Source organism: Podarcis cretensis (assembly GCF_951804945.1).
Source record: "Podarcis cretensis genome assembly, chromosome: 4".
Lineage (NCBI taxonomy): Eukaryota > Metazoa > Chordata > Lepidosauria > Squamata > Lacertidae > Podarcis > Podarcis cretensis.
The window spans coordinates 25,716,826-25,736,572 of NC_137173.1; the positions used below are offsets into that span (position 1 = coordinate 25,716,826).

Here is a 19,747-nt window from a genome sequence, read left to right on the forward strand (position 1 = left end):
TCCCACGACCTAGGCCAAATCTCTAACTGCTGCATCACACCAACTTGTGTTGCTTACATTTTTACCTTTCTTCTCGGCCAAACATGACTCCTAAAACACCTTATAGTAAGATCAAACCATGACTAAACATGCATTATATTTTTAAAATATGATTTTAAAAAAGAATGAGATCATCTCACAAATACTGTAAATAGTACCACTAAACAATCAGATAACAAAACTCTCCTAAAAAGAATGATTTTTGTCAGCCCCCTAAACATGCAAAATGCGTAGCCATCCAGAAATCTTAAGGCAGGATGCCACAAGGGAGAAAGCATTCCCCCCCCCCCCCCGGTTTGCCCCTTTAACTCAGTAGTGGCCCAGGCACAAACAAAATTTAAAATGAGAGGGCTGGGCCACGTCAATATTCCACAGCCAGGCAAGCTCCATCGGGCCCTCCTGCCGCTGCGATGGGCTCTGGTGGGCTCTCCTGCCGCTGCAGTGGGCTCCAGCAGGCCTTTTGGAGGGTGTGCTGGGGCTTCTCCCAGCTAGTAATGTCATGCATGGCACACTGGGTACCCACCATGTTGGGCGAAACCCAACACACCTGGTGAATAGTCACTATGTGGTGGGGGGAAATTGAATTGTCTGAATCCATGTTTGGTCAGAACCAGGGATTTCCATAGTTTAGTGGCCTTGTATTACGCCAGAAGTGAGTTGTTTTTAATCAGTATAAAGAAAGTTAAACATCAGGTATAAGATAACAAAATGGCCATCTTGGGTTGTGATCCTGAATACATTTTATTACAAGCAGTTGAACAGAAATCAATGGAATCCCATTTCTGTGCTTCCAAGTTAATGGGTCAGTGATGTGATGTTTAATTGTTGCTATTTACGGAATTTCTGAGGGCATTAAGAGATCTGATATAAGCAAATATTTGCAATAAGTGTACAAAGTGTAATAAATGGCATTCATTCTATCTATGGGGGCAACTGCAAGATCCTTTAATGCAAATAGTTTTTGTGTGCGTAATAGGAGTATTTATAGAGTGGTAATGTTGCTCCATGTTATTAGCTATGGGGAATTATGTACATCTGAAATCTGGGTCAGAGAGTGTGCTTTGTAAATTTGCCATAGGGCTTGTTTTTTATTCTCAAGGAAGAAAAGGCTTCTGATATTAGGTCCAGAGGTCTAGCATTCGTTGCTCATTGCCAGCAACCCACCCACAGCTGCCACATTACATAATGCAGATATTCACACAAAACCATTCTTTCAAAGCTCAAGTAAACAGAAGCCCATGCTGGAAAAGCGAACAAAAAAGGCTCACAAATCTAGCTGGAAGAAGCTGCACAATGTAAGTAAAAGTTTACAAATGATGAAACCTTATTGTGCAGCATTTCTGTCTGATGGTGTATGGGAGGATTTAATGGCTCAAAATCTCATGAAAAAGGTTGTTTTTCTTGTGATTGTGCACAGACACCAACAGTACCTCCAGATCTGGGCTCCAGCAGGTTCCTATTGGTGGTGGCGGTAAGAGTGGTAATATATTATTATGATTTTTTACCACATTTAAAAAGAAAACTCAAAGCAACTTACAATATAATACAAAAACCAAAACCAATGTAAGTCTAAAACAAAATAAAAGCTAAGTACATTCACGTACCTAAAAGGCAGTCTAACACATCCAGTGTCATGATCTAAGTCACCTTGTCATTGTGAGCAACCCAGAATTTTAATTATCAACACTACTGCCTATGTCAGATGCAAGAACTGTATGTGACCCTCCAGAAAGCTCTGTCTGGCCCTCAGAATTCTCCCCAGACTGGTCCTGCTTTACACCCCAAGTATTTTTGCCTGGCTAGAAAGTGTCATTGAATTGTGAGAATGCCTCTTGCTTGTCTGGATGAAGGATATGGAAGACGATTGTGTGCATAAAATTACCCTAATGTGTACAAGATAAACTTTACATTCATTGCTTTGTCTGCTTTTGCCTCTGGCCCCACTTATCACTGGCATGTGGCTCATGAAAGCTTGCTCAGATGGCAATGCAGCCCTTGTATGTTGGAGTGGGGAATGCTTTTCGACTCAAAGTATTGTTCCAGGGCATTGTGGGAAATTTAAACAATGGGCAGCTCCCAGGCTCAGCTGCCCAGAATGGGAAGCTCATCTCCAACATCAGTGGTGGGCTCAGCCAAGGCTCTTTGCCCCCACAGCTGCCCTCAGTTGCCAGGTATGGATGCCAGCTCTGATATACACAACACACCTGTGCCATATCAGTAAATGGTGCCAAGATGCGTGCACAAAGCAATCCATTCAAGGAAGGTCTCATCTACATTGATATAGAGGTTTGTGGGAAGTTTCATTGTGGCTGTCCAGCAGTACCCTTTTTTGGGCCACGCACTATTGCTGTCCACATTAATGTCTGCTATCAGTTCTGGCTGCAGGTTTCAGAAAGGTCAGATGACTTTCTGCCCATTCAGGTGTCCTCTCCCCTTGGGTGCAGACTGCACAACTGTCCCAAGGGAGAGCACAAGGCATGTGAAGACAGGAAATGACAGCAAGGAATTTCTGGGGGCCAACAGTGGGTTCCCATCACAGAGGGAGCCTTGGCAGGTGCCCAACGATGCCTACCTCTGAAGCTGGCCCTATCTGCTAAGTCACAATGGAGGGAAGACACTAAATCAATAAAACATCTTTTGTATACATACACACAAAGGGGTTCTCTTTTATCTTATAGAATCATATAATTGTGTTGGACGGGATCCTGAGGGTCATCTAGTCCAATCCCCTGCCATCCAACATCTGCTTTAAAACTTCTAGTGAAGGAGAGCCCACCACCTTCTGAGGGAGTCAGTTCCTCTGTCAAACAGCTTTCATGGTCAGAAAGTTCTTCCTGATGTGGCTTCCAAGTGGAAAAATCAAAATTGGAAACAGAATTGTTAGATCCCAAAACTAAGAATTTGTCAAGAATGTATAATTTGCTGTTGAAATGGAACACTCAGGATGAAACGGTGAAATCTGCTATGATTAAATGGGCACAAGATGTTGGACATAACATTATGATGGCTGACTGGGAACAGTTATGGACCACAGGTATGAAATTTACGGCATGTAATGCCCTAAGAGAGAATTTAATGAAAATGATTTACAGGTGGTACATGACACCAGTCAAGCTTGCAAAAATTTACCATTTGCCCGAAAATAAATGTTGGAAATGTAATGAGACTGAAGGTACATTCTTTCACCTTTGGTGGACATGCCCAAGGATTAAGACATTCTGGGAGATGATTTACAATGAAATGAAAAAGGTATTTAAATATACCTTTCTGAAGAAACCGGAGGCCTTTCTCCTGGCATGGTCAGCCAATTGGTGCCAAAGAAGGACAGAACTTTCTTTATGTATGCAACAACAGCAGCAAGAATACTCATCGCGAAGTATTGGAAGACACAAGATTTACCCACCCGGGAAGAATGGCAGATGAAGTTGATGGACTACAGTATATGGAATTGGCGGAAATGACTGGCAGAATCCGAGACCAGAGAGAAGAGTCGGTGGAAGAAGATTGGAAAAAATTTAAAGATTATTTACAGAAATATTGTAAAATTAATGAGCTATAGAAAAATGGTGGAATGAAGTTATATGGCTTTGGCAGAAATGTTATAAGGAACTAGGTACAGATAGATTGTTAATGTATTAAAGGGGAAAAACAAGGTTAGAATATGTTAAGATTAATTATAGGACAGAAAATAGATGAAGATGGAAAGGAATTGCTGAAACAGTTAATTGAAGTGGAATACAAAAAGGGAGGCGTGAGGAAGTCAATGAAACAAGTGAGTGAAAGCTAAGATTGAAAATATTGGAAGTGTTTTTAATTGTTTTTGTTTTGTTTTGTTAATTCAATGTTTTATGTAGTGTTTTTGTTTCTGTTTTTGTATTTTATTATATTGATTTGTTTAATTCTTTTTCTTTCTTTTTGTAATCTTTAAACTCTTAATATATATATTTTTTTTAAAAAAAGAAAGTTCTTCCTGATGTTTAGCCGGAATCTCCTTTCTTGAAACTTGAATCCATTGATTCATGTCCTATCCTTTGGAGAAAACAAGCTTGCTCCATCTTCCATGTGACAGCCCTTGAGATCTTTGAAGATGGCTATCATATCTCCTCTCAGTCTCTTCTTTTCCAGGCTCAACATAAATATCTTTTATGTCCTTTTTCAATTGTCTGCTGAGGACAAGCTCTGAGATGCAATTTGGTTAGGAAAACAGAAAACAACAGAGAGGATTGTTCTGGATAGGAGAGCTGGCCTTGCTCTGATGATAGAGAGAGTTGAAAGACTTGGTTCTGTCTCAGCCACTTTAAGGAATTTGGCACGTGGCTCTAAGTAAGCTGTATTTTAGCCTGTTAATATTATTACGATAATGATGATTTCTTAGCCAGCCTTCACCATGAGGTCTCAGGGCGGTTTACAAAAACTTAAAAATACAACATTAAAATTAGTTAAAACAAATGACAGTCAAGAGAATATTTTGAGACCTAAAATATATACCTCAGGTGTCAAAGGCCAGGGTAAAGAAGAGTTTATTTAGCATTCAATGAAAACTGAATAATGAGATGCTAATTTATGGGGAGGAGATTCCACCATTTAAGGAATGCCACAGAAAATGCCCTCCCCAGGGCTGCTGTCCCCCACACTTCTGAGTGCACTGGAGACACCAAGAAGGTCCCCTCAGCTGAACTTAAAGCACGTCTGCAGGAAAGGGGTTTGTATTTGGTCCATAAGTGTAATGGTTATAAGGGGTTGCTCGTGCGTAAGTTACCGCCACTACTGGCTAGGTTGCCTGGTTAAACCTGTCTTGGCTGACAGCCCCTTCACTTCGTGGCTGTTCAGTCGCTGGCAGAATCCGTCAGTGGGCGTTTCTTAAACTTCTTCCAGCACAAAAGCTCTTTGACGCCAAGTCTACGCCTACTTTCCCTGCGTGGAAGTCTTCTGCGCAGGGTGGGTGTGGGCAGAGGAGGACCTGTGCTCTCCCCGCTGGTCTCCAGCGAAGAGTCCTGGAGACCCCTCTCCGATTCCCCCAACCGCCCCCCTTTATCCCTGGTGTTACGCTGATTTCCTTCCCCAGCCGATGAGTTCCCTCTCTCCCTGCTTGGCCCTTCTCCGGCATCGCTTGGGAGCCCTGCCTCCACTTCTGGCTCCGATGTCAGTTCCCTGACAATAAGTCATTTAAGGGATTTAAACACTAATGTGAGTACCTTGAATTGGGTCCAGAAATGAATTGGCAGCCAATACAGCTGCTTTAGAACAGAAGTTATGTGGGTTCTAAATGAATCTAACCAGTGCTTTTTTTCTTAAAAAAAATATTTAGGGGTACTCTCATTTCCCTACTCATAATGAAATACTGCCCCCCCAGTGAGGCCAAACTTAGATTCACAAAATGTTTAGGTGTATGCGTACCCCTGTGTACCCCCAGAAAAAAGCACTGAATCTAGCAGTAATAACCTTACAGTGTTGTTGTTCAGAGCATTCTCCTCACAGACTTAAAATCCTCAGAGCAGTTTAACAACCAGTCCCACATCCCAGGAACACTTGGAATTGTTGCTCTGTGAGGGGAATAGGGGTCTCCTAATAACTCCCAGCCTCCTCCATCTTTTCTTCTCAGCATCCATTGTCAATGTCCACTGACAGCCCTGCTGGATTCTCTCTAGTGGGTCTGCTGCATGGGAGACCTTGGACCAGATGCTGTCCCTTGGTCCAACGTACTTCACATAGTTGTTGTGAGGGGCGAAATTGAAAACTATGTGTCCTACCCTTGGCTCCTCAGAGGAGAAAAGGATAAGAATGTAATAAAGAATATTCCATATAATGAATATTTGTTCTACAGTCATCCAGCCTTCCTTCGTGGTTCCTGACCTAAAGGGAAATATTGAAACCTCAATTATTAGAAGTACTTCTTCTCTTGAATTCCCTCCTCCCGGCAACACATAGTGTGTATTGTCTTAAAATTAAACACCCGTTCAAAATATTTTCCTGAACAGTGGGACTTGCTTCTAATTAATATGGCCATGTATTGACCTGTTACATTTTATTTAAACTCTCTCTGATTAATCCTTCCATAGCACTGTATATATTGCGACTGGACCTTCTAAGAATGTGCAGTACCCAGTCTTAGATTTATTTCCACAAGGATTATTTACCAGTGTTGGGATTTTAATTTCTTTCGTCTACTAACTAGATGGGGAAAGACAAATGGCTAAACCATACAAGTAAACAAATCAGAACCTGGGAGATACAATCTGCTTGGTTCTTTGCATGGCTGCAGTGCTAAAGAGTTATGTAAGGACAAATCACTCCCTTAGGAATGACTCTTTGCTATACATCCCTGCTTGAAAAAGTGGAAGACAGCCCCTTGTGTTATATATTGTACTGTCATTCATGTTAAGGTCCTCCTCTTAATGGCTTCTTCCGATAATATATGTCATAACAACTACTGTGTACCTGAGTATGAAGATACATAAACGTATTTTATGAGGTTAGGTCACACTCTTATGTCACTTTTAACAGCCATCAGAGGGGTAAGCTACAGTTCCCATGAGTCATTGGGGGAAGGCATGGCCATTAAAGTAGTGTAAGAGTGATTTAAATGTAGGCCGTGCCCATTATGTGAAGATGCCTTGATTTGGATAGTAGCTTGGCATCTTCCACTCCAACAGTCAGTGGCTTCCCAGTGTCCCAAGTAGACATCTCAGATACCTTAGATATCCATTTAACTGGGTTTAAACCTGAGACCTTCTCCATGCAGTGTCTACTGCTCTCAGCCCACTGAATCGTGGCTTTTGTTTCTGTGTATATGGAAGCCGATACAAGAATCAGAATCGACTCAGCTACATTTGTCAAATAATATATTCTGAATGTGTTATAGACACCCATCACCAAGAGAGCAAAAAGGAGTTTGTATGGATTTCTACATAGGTTTTTTTCGTTTTTGTTGTTGTAACGATTTAATTTCTGACTTATTTATAGCGTTTTTAACCTGTGTCTAGATCCACCCTAGATCAGAGATGGACAATGTGTGGCTCATGGATTGCATGTCACCCTCAGCCTCCCTGTGTGCAGCACTGTATGCCCATTACTACCAGAGGTATAATAATAATAATAATAATAATAATAATAATAATAATAATTTATTATTTGTACCCCGCCCAAAAATACACTAAAATATCACACATTAAAAACTTCCCTGAATAGGCCTGCCTTAAGATGTCTTCTGAATGTCAGGTAGTTGTTTATCGCTTTGACATCTGATGGGAGGGCGTTCCACAGGGCAGGCGCCACTACCGAGAAGGCCCTCTGCCTGGTTCCCTGTAGCTTTGCTTCTCGCAATGAGGGAACCACCAGAAGGCCCTCGGAGCTGGACCTCAGCGTCCGGGCAGAATGATGGGGGTGGAGACGCTCCTTCAGGTATACTGGGCCGAGGCCGTTTAGGGCTTTAAAGGTCAACATCAGCACTTTGAATTGTGCTCGGAAACGTACTGGGAGCCAATGTGGGTCTTTCAAGACTGGTGTTATGTGGTCTCGGCGGCCGCCCCCAGTCACCAGTCTAGCTGCCGCATTCTGGATTAGTTGTAGTTTCCGCGTCACCTTCAAAAGTAGCCCCACATACAGCGCATTGCAGTAGTCCAAGCGGGAGATAACTAGAGCATGCATCACTCTGGCGAGACAGTCCGCGGGCAGGTAGGGTCTCAGCCTGCGTACCAGGTGGAGTTGGTAGACAGCTGCCCTGGATAAAGAAGTGACCTGCGCCTCCATGGACAGCTGTGAGTCCAAAATGACTCCCAGGCTGAGCACCTGGTCCTTCAGGGGCACAGTTACCCTATTCAGGACCAGGGAGTCCTCCACACCAGCCCGTCCCCTGTTCCCCAAAAACAGTACTTCTGTCTTGTCAGGATTCAACTTCAATCCATTAGCCGCCATTCATCCTCCAACCGCTTCCAGGCACTCACACAGGACCTTCACCGCCTTCACTGGTTCTGATTTGAAAGAGAGGCAGAGCTGGGTATCATCTGCATATTGATGGACACCCAGTCCAAACCCTCTGATGATCTCTCCCAGTGGCTTCATATAGATGTTAAAAGCATGGGGGAGAGGACGGAACCCTGAGGCACCCCACAAGTGAGGGCCCAGGGGTCTGAACACTCATCCCCCACCACCACTTTCTGAACACGGCCCAGGAGGAAGGAGCGGAACCACTGTATGACAGTGCCCCCAACTCCCAGCCCCCTAAAGTGCCTCTTACTGCTAGTTCAGTATATCTCATGGGTGGGGACAGAATGCATATACTAGGGTTAAGAAGTGCCCAATAACTTTATTGTCACTTTCCAACAAGAACAGAACAAGAAATTCTTCCCTTCCCCCAGCTATAACTAAGTCCAATGCCACCTAGTGCCTGAAATAACTACTAACATTATCCACACAGCCAAGACTATTAGCCCCATATTGCGGATGGGAGGGGAGGGGGTGCTCGCTGAGACTAAAAAATAGTGCCTTGCCTAAGAACACCTAGTGAGATTGTGGCTGGGATATTTGAACCAAATATGCCATAGCCACTACTGAGCTACATCCGCACTCCCTTATAACATTATTCACACTGAAAACTTCCCTAATAACTGAACCATAGCCATTTTGCTTGGGGTTCTGCTCTGCAGAGCACATACCATAATGATTAATCCAGTCCTGACCTTAATGCTCAAGTCATGTGGTTAATTTTGCCTTCTGTTGCTGTGCGAGGTCTACTGAAACAAATGAAAAAAATGCCCAAGGGCATCTTCTTCTTGTTGTTGTTGTTTATTTTGTTTATTTCCCTTGCTGCCCCTTATGCCTTTTAATCATCCGAGCTGCAATTTCATTTATGTAAAAAAATGAAAAGATGGGGAATAATGCAGGTAGCTTTTCCATAAATGTAGATGTTGTTCTCATTGCTGTAGGATGTTGTGGATGAGGCAGCTGGCTTAGAAGGATTACATGAATAGATGGGAAGCAGTTCTGAGGGTATGACTTGTGGAAGACAGCTATCACAGCCAGTGCTTTTTTCATCTGGATCGCGCCAGAGTGCAGTTCCAGCACCTCTCAGGTGGGTGCCATTGTGGGCCGGTGCTCTCCCACCTACTTCTTGCATTTACATACTTCAGAGTATCCCAGAACAAGCATTTCAAGTCAAAGTTCAGTGGTACCTCAGGTTACGTACGCTTCAGGTTACATACGCTTCAGGTTACAGACTCCGCTAACCCAGAAATAGTGCTTCAGGTTAAGAACTTTGCTTCAGGATGGGAACAGAAATCGTGCTCCGACAGCACGGCAGCAGCAGGAGGCCCCATTAGCTAAAGTAGTGCTTCAGGTTAAGAACAGTTTCAGGTTAAGTACGGACCTCCGGAACGAATTAAGTACTTAACCCGAGGTACCACTGTAGAAGCTGGCCAGAGTGTGCGAGTCTATGCTTGTTTTTAGATCTACGACGCCACCTAGCTCCTAGCCCCTCCCAGCCACGATTGGTCAAGCTATGGGGTGAGGCCAATTCATATTTCTTTTTCTTCAGTCTGTCTCCTGTGTAGCTGTGGTGGACTTTAAGCTTTCTAGCCAGGCTTCTACTGTGCATGTGCATGTGCGCACACACACACACACACACACACACACGTTTGCATGAGGGCCCTTCCGACCTGCCCTAGCCATCCGCCCGAGTCTAAGAGAATGAGGGAGGTGGGGGCGCATGTATTTGACCTGCACCAGAACCAGGGGCTACCCCCAAACCATCTAAGGAATCAGCTTGCTATAGTTTTAACACTATTATGGGTGGTGAACGTGGCTGTTGTCAAACCGACATCTGTTCAGGGCTTCTCCGAGTGGCCCTTCGACTTACTGTAGCAACTTCATGGTGAGTTCTGGCACCTATTTTTCTTGGAAGAAAGCTCTGCCATCCATCTTGCAAATCTCCCTGGGCCTTCCTCTGTGTTCCCAGGCTGTGCACTTACTACCATTTATCCTGGCTTCGGTGCCATAGCTGTCAACCGTCCCTTATTTGGCGGGAAAGTCCCTTATCCCAGCACCGTGTCCCGCTGCTGTCCCTTATTGATGATGTCCCTTAAATTTCCCGGGTTTCAAAGGAAGCAGCTCCTCTCCCTCCCTCCCTGCCGGCCAGGGAGGAAGGAGGCTCCAACTGTGTTGCTTGGCTGCGTTGCTCACCCAATAAGGAGTCTAATAACGACTGGGGGGTGGAGCTTGCATGCCTTGTGCCGATCAAATCAGCCGCGTTGCCTGGGGACTTGCCTTTGCTCAGCGCTTCCCAGCAGAGAGGTGACGGTGGTTTTCCTTGCTGCATCCCATTTGCTGGGTTGCTGCACTGTGGGAACCACTGCATGAGGCTTCGTTTGGCTGCTGGCTGGGCTTTCTGCCTTTGGCTTGGAGGGGCTCAGAAGTTGAACATACCTATGCTTGGAAAATCCCTTATTTTGGCTGCTGGTCCCTTATTTTCAAATCTGTAAGTTGACAGCTATGTTTGGTGCGCTCCCACTGCCGACTTGAATCTGTGTGCACACGACCATGTTTAGCCTGGAGAAGAGGAGGTTAAGGGGTGATATGATAGCCATGTTCAAATATATAAAAGGATGTCACATAGAGGAGGGAGAAAGGTTGTTTTCTGCTGCTCCAGAGAAGCGGACACAGAGCAATGGTTCCAAACTACAAGAAAAAAGATTCCACCTAAACATTAGGAAGAACTTCCTGACAGTAAGAGCTGTTTGACAGTGGAATTTGCTGCCAAGGAGTGTGGTGGAGTCTCCTTCTTTGGAGGTCTTTAAGCAGAGGCTTGACAACCATATGTCAGGAGTGCTCTGATGGTGTTTCCTGCTTGGCAGGGGGTTGGACTCGATGGCCCTTGTGGTCTCTTCCAACTCTATGATTCTATGACCACTGGCTGCAATGCAGCACTATCTTGTACTTTCTTAAGAAAGATGACTGTTTGTTGGGCTTTCCTTCCAATCAGCTTCAATCGGAAAGGAAAACTTAAGCCACATTCACTTTGCAACTAAGGTGAGGCGTTTACATCTGAGGCGGCCATTGCTCATGCGCAGATGACAGCTTCATGAACAGGAATCTGGGGAGACGGTGTTTCAGGGGCAGGGAAATTAAACAGGTAACGTGCATCGGTGTGTACAGCAACACAAAGATGAGATTTGAAACACGGCTGGGGGAGGGAATGACCTCATTGTGTTTTAAGCCACTAGTTGTGTACATAGCCCTAGAGATGATGCTGAATTAGATGAATCATTGCTCTGACCCACCATGGCAGTCTTTTGTTTCTGTATTCTAGCTGGAATTGCATGATTGCTGCTTTGAAAGAGAAATATGCCTGTATTGCATAGCAATGCTGCAGCCATCTTGACTGCCACATCCACGCCAAGTCAAAAAAAGGGGGGTGGGTTATGACTAGCAGGCACAGCTGGTTTTTCTTTTGCATCCTGCTTTGATCAGTTTCACAAAGTAGCAACAGTTTCCAGGGAACTCAGACATGGTTTGTTTCTTTTTAAAATGATGCCTATATCCACTCCACTGACCTCTTTAATTTGATGTCAACAGAGGGACTCTCAGTGCTTGTGAAAGGCACTGATTGATTCATATAAGCATGTGGACACAATGGATCTGCTAGTCCACACACACACACACACACACACACACACACACACACACACACACACACCCCTGCAGCCCCAAACAGAAGAAGCAGTAGGATTCCTGGCAGATGATAGTCCAAGCTCTTCTAGATAGTATCTATTGACACAGATTTCATAATCATTCCTTTACTGAACTGATAGTAAAATTTACTATGGTTTCACCCAGGCACAGCTATATGTTTGAGGGATACTCTCCTCTTCAAGCCAGAGATAGCCAACATGGTGCCCTTCACTCACTAGAAATCCTTTTTATCTAGAATGAGCCTTGGAAATCTAACCATATACACTTCTTTTCAGAGGAAGGGTTTTTTAAAAAAACTCATGCTGCAGAGAGACAACAATTCTGTCTCCAGCATCATCGGATAATTTGTTGTCAGGATGATTGCCATCAAAATCAGGGCAGGTGCAGACATGTGTCATTCCCAGCTTCCCAGCTGTCATCTCTCCCCCTTAGTCCAATTAAACAAAAGCAAAAGAAGAGGTACTTTATCAAATCTGGCGTTGCTTTGGGATAGGAATCGTTGGCTTTTGTAGGCATGTATTTATTTAGGGATTCAAAGGCAGTAAACAACAGAAATCCTCTTCGAATATTTGGAATATGTGAAACAAAAAATGCCTTTTCCAGGCAAAATATTCATGACAAACCCCCGCAATTTGTGAAGAACACATGGCAAATTGCAGGATAATCATCATACCCATAGCTAGAGCTCCAGGAAGGAGGAAGGGAGAAATGACTGTGAGAAGTGAGGTGCAATTCAGATGTTTGTGAAGAAAAGAACAATAAGGTTTAGTGGATTGAACATTAACCAGGGAAATCAGTTGTTTGAACTCCTGCTCAGCCATAAAGCTTGCAAGATAGACTTTGCATTAGGGGCTATTAGACTACACTTGGGAGCCCTGGTCTCTGATCTCAGCTGCCCTTTGTAATGAATCCTCAGGGCCACGGGTTGGCACATCTTCCTGACTAGACAGCAAAATGTTCTCCGATCCTGGATTAACTCTGCTCACCCAGATTGTTGGTTGGCTTACCTCCCTAGGGTGTTCAGATGAACCTCAAACACATGGGACCCTCAGCCAGTTCCTGACAAAGTCAACCATGGGTGCCAGGCCTGCTGCCAAAGGGCATGACATGGGCACTGCTTATTTGGCATGTGCCTTGAGCTTCCGTTATGCAGGGGATGAAGGAGGTTTTGCTTCCTGGGGACGCAGGTTGAATCAGTTGCTGGCAGCCACTGGAAAACAAAATATAGGATCCCTCCCCTCTCCTCACAAACTGCCATGCTGGTTTCTCTGTTACATAAGCAGGGATGGAGGGGTCAGCCTATATCTGGGGCATGTCAGTTTCACATGTGTTGATTCCAAAGTATGTTCTATCCAGTTTCTGCATCAATCTGAATTTTTTAAAAAGCATGAAAATTTGCGTTATTTTTGTTTGTATGTGGGTTTTTTTAAAATGCCTTTTCAACCTATGTTACCATAAAATACACAATTTTTACTAATTTTAATCAAAACCAGAATTTCTATATGCATTTTGGTTCACTTTTTGAGTCAAGAACTATATTGCAAAAATTTGGAGCAATGCAAGAACTAATAATTGCTTTCCAATCTGCACATCAGTTTAGAATGTTTGCATCAGGTTGGTTTGTGCAATAATGCAGCCCCAAAGAAATCTTCTAACATTAAAAACAACAGCCATGAAATTTATCCAGAGAAATCAACTCGAATCATCAACCTGTTCAGCGATATCAGTAACTCTGGAGTTTATGGCCAACAAAGTAAGCTAACCCTTTTTTAAAAAAGGTGCATATTCCATCTGCAACCGATGACTGCCCAGTGTGCATTTGAAGTCCTTGTATGTAAAAACTCAATTTGGGATTTCCTAAAAAGACTAATACTGCCTGAGCAGTTTAATCCTTGTTTGGTTTATCTGTGTTTCTGAGCCTCTGAATGATTTAACTAGTAACCCATATTTTAGCACGCGTGGATTACTGACCTATTAACCTAAAGATGTTGTTAATCTGATTTCAATTAATGATTTGAATGCCAGCTTGCTTAGGCCATAGTAAAGAATGTTTTAATTTTGAAAAACAATTTTCTAAGATTGATTTTTAAAACTAAGATATTTAAGCCCTATTCTTATTGGATAGTTGGTTGTGTCATATTCATTTATTTCTTTTAAAAAAAATATTTATATTTTTCAGTGTTAAATTTTGGGAAGCACACAGAGCCACCTCATCCCCAAATCCTTTGGGTTTTATATGGTTTGGTGTGTTGTGTCTATGCAGATTTGGTCCTGGCAGATCTGTAGGGAATTCCTCATGTTATGTAGTTCCATTCGCTATTCCTCAGTGGACTCTGAGGATAGGCGACTGTAAAAAGTGGCATCGGAAAGTTGACTCTCGGTTTCCCATATGTAGCCTGACTTGATCATGAAGATGACAGCTTTCCCCCGCCCCCTTTGTCAGTGTTTTTAATTATGATGTCAGGATTGTTTCTGAAGCTGAGGCTAACATCGCATTCTACATGGCTGAGATTATAAATGACGCTGTTTGCTAATTATCTTATTTTTCCGTGTATAAGACAAGGTTTTTTGAGAGCCAGTGCGGTGTAGTGGTTAAGAGCGGTGGACTCGTAATCTGGTGAACCGGGTTCGTGTCTCTGCTCCTCCACCTGCAGCTGCTGGGTGACCTTGGGCCAGTCACACTTCTTGAAGTCTTTCAGCCCCACTCACCTCACAGAATGTTTGTTGTGGGGGAGGACGGGAAAGGAGAATGTTAGCCGCTTTGAGACTCTTTAGGGTAGTGATAAAGAAGGATATCAAATCCAAACTCTTCTTCTTAAAAAATTAGTAACAAAAATGGGGGTTGTCTTGTACACAGAACATGGGCATCTGGGGGAATTGTAAAAATATTTAAATATGTCCAGGATTTTGGCTTGCGCGGGCTGAGGTGGTCCCTCCTGCTACTGTCCCCCCTCCCCCCCCCCTTCTGGGCTGCATGCTGGTGAGTGGCATGACTCCTGAAGCCCTCGCTGGTTTGGCCAGTGGATTGAGATCAGCTGCCACTGCCACCGCTGAGAGCTGCCTCAGCTACCTCTCCTTGCCCTTCTTTCCTTTTCCCCCTCTTCCCCTATCAAACTCCCACCCTGCCCCCAGCCCGCTCATCACCTACCTCAGCCCAGTTTGCTCGACTGCATGGCCCGGCACAGAGCAGCCACTGCCTTCCCCCGGCTCCCCCTTGGCATCCTGCTTGGAAGCCTGCTTCCCCGCAGCAGCAGCAGCAGCAGCAGCCACCGAGGGGGAGCGTGTGGTGCCCCAGTCACTGCCTTCGCTTCTGTAAACTACTGCTGCCTTTGCTTCTGCACTGTAGCACCCTGCTTGTGGTTAACGCTTAGCTGGAATGAAATATTCAACGCAGCAATAGAGAAATTAAAATAATAATTTATTTGTCAGACAAATAAATGAGAGGCACAGTGGTATATGGTTACCAAGCTCTGGCCTGCCCTCCTGCCATTCTGGCCAGCACTTATATTTCCTTAATCCAGCCCCCTTGCTCCTCCTGTGGCTGCCTCTGTCCAATCAGCCTGGTTGAAATTCCTATTGGCTGTTTGCTAGAACCAATCACAAAAGATACACCCATTTCCTCTTGTCCTTTTATGGGAAACAAAAAGCTATATATTCTTCTATCTATAAATGACAAATAAGTAGTAATATATCTTACATGTGTCTCAACAAGGAACCTTAATTACCAGCTCACCTCGCCCTATTGCCCTCCAAAACAGATGGTTTAATCTTAAATTTTTATCTTAAACAGATGTCAAGGATCTTGAGTTCACATCATCATTGAAAGATCTCCTTCTCTTGAAGGTCTTTTAAACAAAGGCCTGACAACCATATGTGTGCTCTAATGATGTTTCCTGCTTGGCAGGGGGGCTGGGCTGGTGGCTGATGGCCCCTGTGATCTCTTCCAACTATATGAAATAAGAATCTAGCATAAGGATTTAACATTTCTTAGCTTCTAATTCCTTTGCATAATTACATTTAAGCCAATATATTTAATACATAACATAGATAGCTTTTTAGAAGAATAAACCTTTTCAAAGTAAAAAAGGAAGGAACATTTTACAGCCTCAAAATAAAATAGAAAGAAAACCTCTCTTCTCCAGCCAAGCCAGTTGCCTTTTTCACTGCTCTTGACCTTTCAACCTTAGGAAAATATGGCTCAAGTTTAATGGGAGGCACATGGTTTTATTTTACTATTTATCAACTCTTAATTATGTTTTCTCAGCCTTCTTATATCTTCTGTAATATGTAGGGTCAGTGTAACCTTGGCTGTCAGCCTGTAATTCCCTTTGACTTTGAGAATTGTTTTCTGCTATAAATCAGGGGGCCCCCTTGTCCAGGAGAATAAACATCTTGCCAAGGTTCTTAGGCAGCTGGTCTTCTGCCTGGCATGAACATTTGAAAATCTTTAAGCTCATTTTAAAATACAGGCCCTGATCAAGCCTTAATAAAAATGCAGGCTATGATTAGATGCCTCAGCACCACAGTGCACTGCATGCACCTCATGCTGGAAACTTTGAGGGCGATCGCCCCAAAAAAGATCAACAACTTGCCGCCACCAATCATCCAGATTTTCACTTCTGTTTCAGGGTTTCATTTTCTTAATTATGGGTTCAAAAAAAATAGGAGTCGTCTTATACATGGGGGAGTCTTATACATAGAAAAATGTGGTACTTTGACTTGGGCACAGCTGCAGAAGCACTCTGTGGGGGGGGGGGAATCAAATTCAGTGTTTTGACTAACTGGAGTGGCCCCATGCAAAATTCTGCTTTCTCTTGCACCGAGAAGATGTTTTCTGCGTGTCACTGCACTGTCCAAAATGGTGTGCTGGGAAGGTGCACTCAGGGCCAGCCCAAGACATTTTGCTGCCTGTGGCAAAGGACAAGTCAGGAATCCCTCCCATTTCATGTACAAAAACTGAGCAGGCCGGCAATTTTTTTTACTTCAATACAGGTGATGAGATAATGTGTTCCACCACATGTAAAGGCAACAGGTGGGCTTAGTGGGTAGGACCTGTGGCACAAACAGCTCTGTCCTCCACCATCTGGCTCCTGTTCTCTATCCCCTGACATCTGTATTCTGGGGCAGCTGCCTCGCCTTGCCTAATGGGAGGACTGGCCATGTATTCATTCATTAGTGAATATGTACTCAAGAAGACAGCTGATTTTATTTTAATTTAATTTATTAGATTTCTTACCCACCATTTACCGCAAGGTCCCAAGGCAGGTTAGAATAATAAAATATACTACACCTCCCCTTACCCCACCTGAGCAACTGTTGCACTAATAAAACAGCCATATTAAAGGCTAAGTTTATGTTATATAATGTGTTATCAATAACTGAAGTGAGAACAGGAGAAGGACTGCCAAAACTCTGAGAACTGGACTCAAAAATTTCTATCTCTGAGGAGGATTAGAACACCATGTTGGACAGAATTTCCCCACAAAGCAAACTTGGCTTCATTTAGGGAAATCTCTACAATTCTCAGAGTGTATATTTCCCAGCATGTATATTAGGCAAAATTGCATACATAAATATGCATATTAAGAGAAATTTGCACTAAAATGTTGATGGAGTTTCATGAGGACTTTTTAAAAACTGCAAGCCAATTTGGAAATGTGTAGAACTGAATTTAAAACTGGTAGAAGGAGAAACTGAGAGAAATTGAAATTGGCATATTTGTCCATCCCTACCTGGGAGTAAGCCCCATTGATTCAACAGAACTTACTTCTGGGAAGATATGGCTAGGATTGTTCTGTTAGTCAATAGGAGTAGAAAATGGATATATGCATACATATAGTCATCTGATGGAGCCATATGGACAGCATGTGGAAACAGCCAAGCTAGGAAGAGACCTCTAGGCAAAGTGGGGAACTGTTTCAAAATATCTGAACCAGATGGAAAGCCAGAATTTGAAGCTAAAAATAAACTAAATTGGTTAGACCTAAATCCTAATCCCCTCCCTTAAAAGATATGGGTACCTCAGATGACCCACAGATTGTAGATAGGGTTTATATAGGCTCAGCTAGACAGACATATTGCCACCCACAACCTTCATGGCCATCTTGATGCCTAGTGTAGAATCTCTGGAGTGAGGAAAGCAGGTGAGAGAGAACAATCTGTTTGCAGACAAGATGTGGAAAGTGATCACAGCAGAGCACAATAGCAGAGGAGCCTCTGCCTTGGGGTTAGCGATGGGGAGAAATTCGAATCAGTTTGCATTTAAAGGCAAACCTACCTGATTTCCACTTTCCTAAATGATGCATGAACTGAAACACAGCCATCCCTCGGATTTATCAGTTCTCTGGATTTTGCAGTGCCATTCTGCCATTCTCCAGACGCGTAACATATGAAAATGGCTAAAATGTCCATAAAATGCACATATTAGTAAAAAAAATAATAGTATGCAGAAATGCATTATTTTTGAGGGAAATGCTTTGTAAATATATATATATGTATATTTGTCAAAATTGCATACAAACATGAGTCTATTAGGAGAAATTTACTTAGTGATGTATTTACAATGGTACCTCAGGTTAAGTACTTAATTCGTTCCGGAGGTCTGTTCTTAACCTGAAACTGTTCTTAACCTGAAGCACCACTTTAGCTAATGGGGCCTCCTGCTGCTTCTGCGCCGCCGGAGCCCGATTTCTGCTCTTATCCTGAAGCAAAGTTCTTAACCTGAAGCACTATTTCTGGGTTAGCGGAGTTTGTAACCTGAAGCGTATGTAACCCAAGGTACCACTGTATATTGTAAACCACCCTGTGATCCTCAGATGAAGGGTGGTATAGAAATTTAGTCAAAAAGAACAATAGCAATCTGGACTTTCCTCTCTGGACTATGTTTGCATTACTTAAAGTGACTTTGCTAACACCTCTGTAGCAAAAAGAGGCCCGCCACTTAACTGAAACCTCACTGCTTCCAAGCGTGGTGTGCTGAGACCTACTGCTGTGTTAGCCGCCCATTTTGTGATATGTCCTAATATTTTTTGAGCTGCTGGTTAAAGCTGGAAGAAGAAAAGCACACTTTGAAATGGAGGCTGATACCTACGAAATCTGTTTTAGAAACATAGGAAACTGTGTCCTAACAAGTCAGACCAATAATAATAATAATAATAATAATAATAATAATAATAATAATTATTATTATTTATTATTTATACCCCGCACATCTGGCTGGGATTCCCCAGCCACTCTGGGCGGCTTCCAAAAAATATTAAAATACAGTAAAATACATCAAACATTAAAAGCTTCCCTAAACAGGGCTGCCTTCAGATGTCTTCTAAAAGTCTGGTAGTTGTTCTCTTTGACATCTGGTGGGAGGGCGTTCCACAGGGAGGGCGCCACTACTGAGAAGGCCCTCTGCCTGGTTCCCTGTAACTTGGCCTCTTGCAGTGAGGGAACCGCCAGAAGGCCCTCGATGCTGGACCTCAGTATCCGGGTAGAACGATGGGGATGGAGACGCTCCTTCAGATATACTGGACCAAGGCCGTTAAGAGCTTTAAAGGTCGGCACCAACACTTTGAATTGTGCTCAGAAACGTACTGGGAGCCAGTGTAGGTCTTTCAAGACCAGTTTTATATGGTCTTGGCGGCCGCTCCCAGTCACCAGTCTGGCTACCGCGTTCTGGGTTAGTTGTAGTTTCCGGGTCACCTTCAAAGGTAGCCCCACGTAGAGCGCATTGCAGTAGTCCAAGCGGGAGATAACCAGAGCATGCATCACTCTGGCGAGGCAGTCCGCAGGCAGATAGGGTCTCAGCCTGCATACCAGATGGAGCTGGTAAACAGCTGCCCTGGACACGGATTTAACCTGTGCCTCCATAGACAGCTGTGAGTCCAAAATGACTCCCAGGCTGCACACCTGGTCCTTCAGGGGCACAGTTACCCCATTCAGGACCAGGGAATCCTCCACATCTGCCCGCCTCCTGTCCCCCAAAAACAGGACTTCTGTCTTGTCGGGATTCAATCTCAGCTAGCTCAGTATT

General features: G+C 43.7%; 1 long non-coding RNA gene across 1 annotated transcript in view; it reads left to right on the plus strand.

Annotated features, from left to right (window-relative positions):
• The window catches only part of LOC307215230, a 98,067-nt gene extending 86,903 nt beyond the window's left edge, over positions 1 to 11,164 (plus strand). Inside the window, exons 3-4 of the long non-coding RNA XR_013838408.1 lie at positions 8,964 to 9,109; positions 11,062 to 11,164. This is a non-coding gene — a long non-coding RNA (uncharacterized lncRNA). The remainder of the gene's footprint in view (positions 1 to 8,963; positions 9,110 to 11,061) is intronic.
• The last annotated feature ends 8,583 nt before the right edge of the window (positions 11,165 to 19,747 follow it).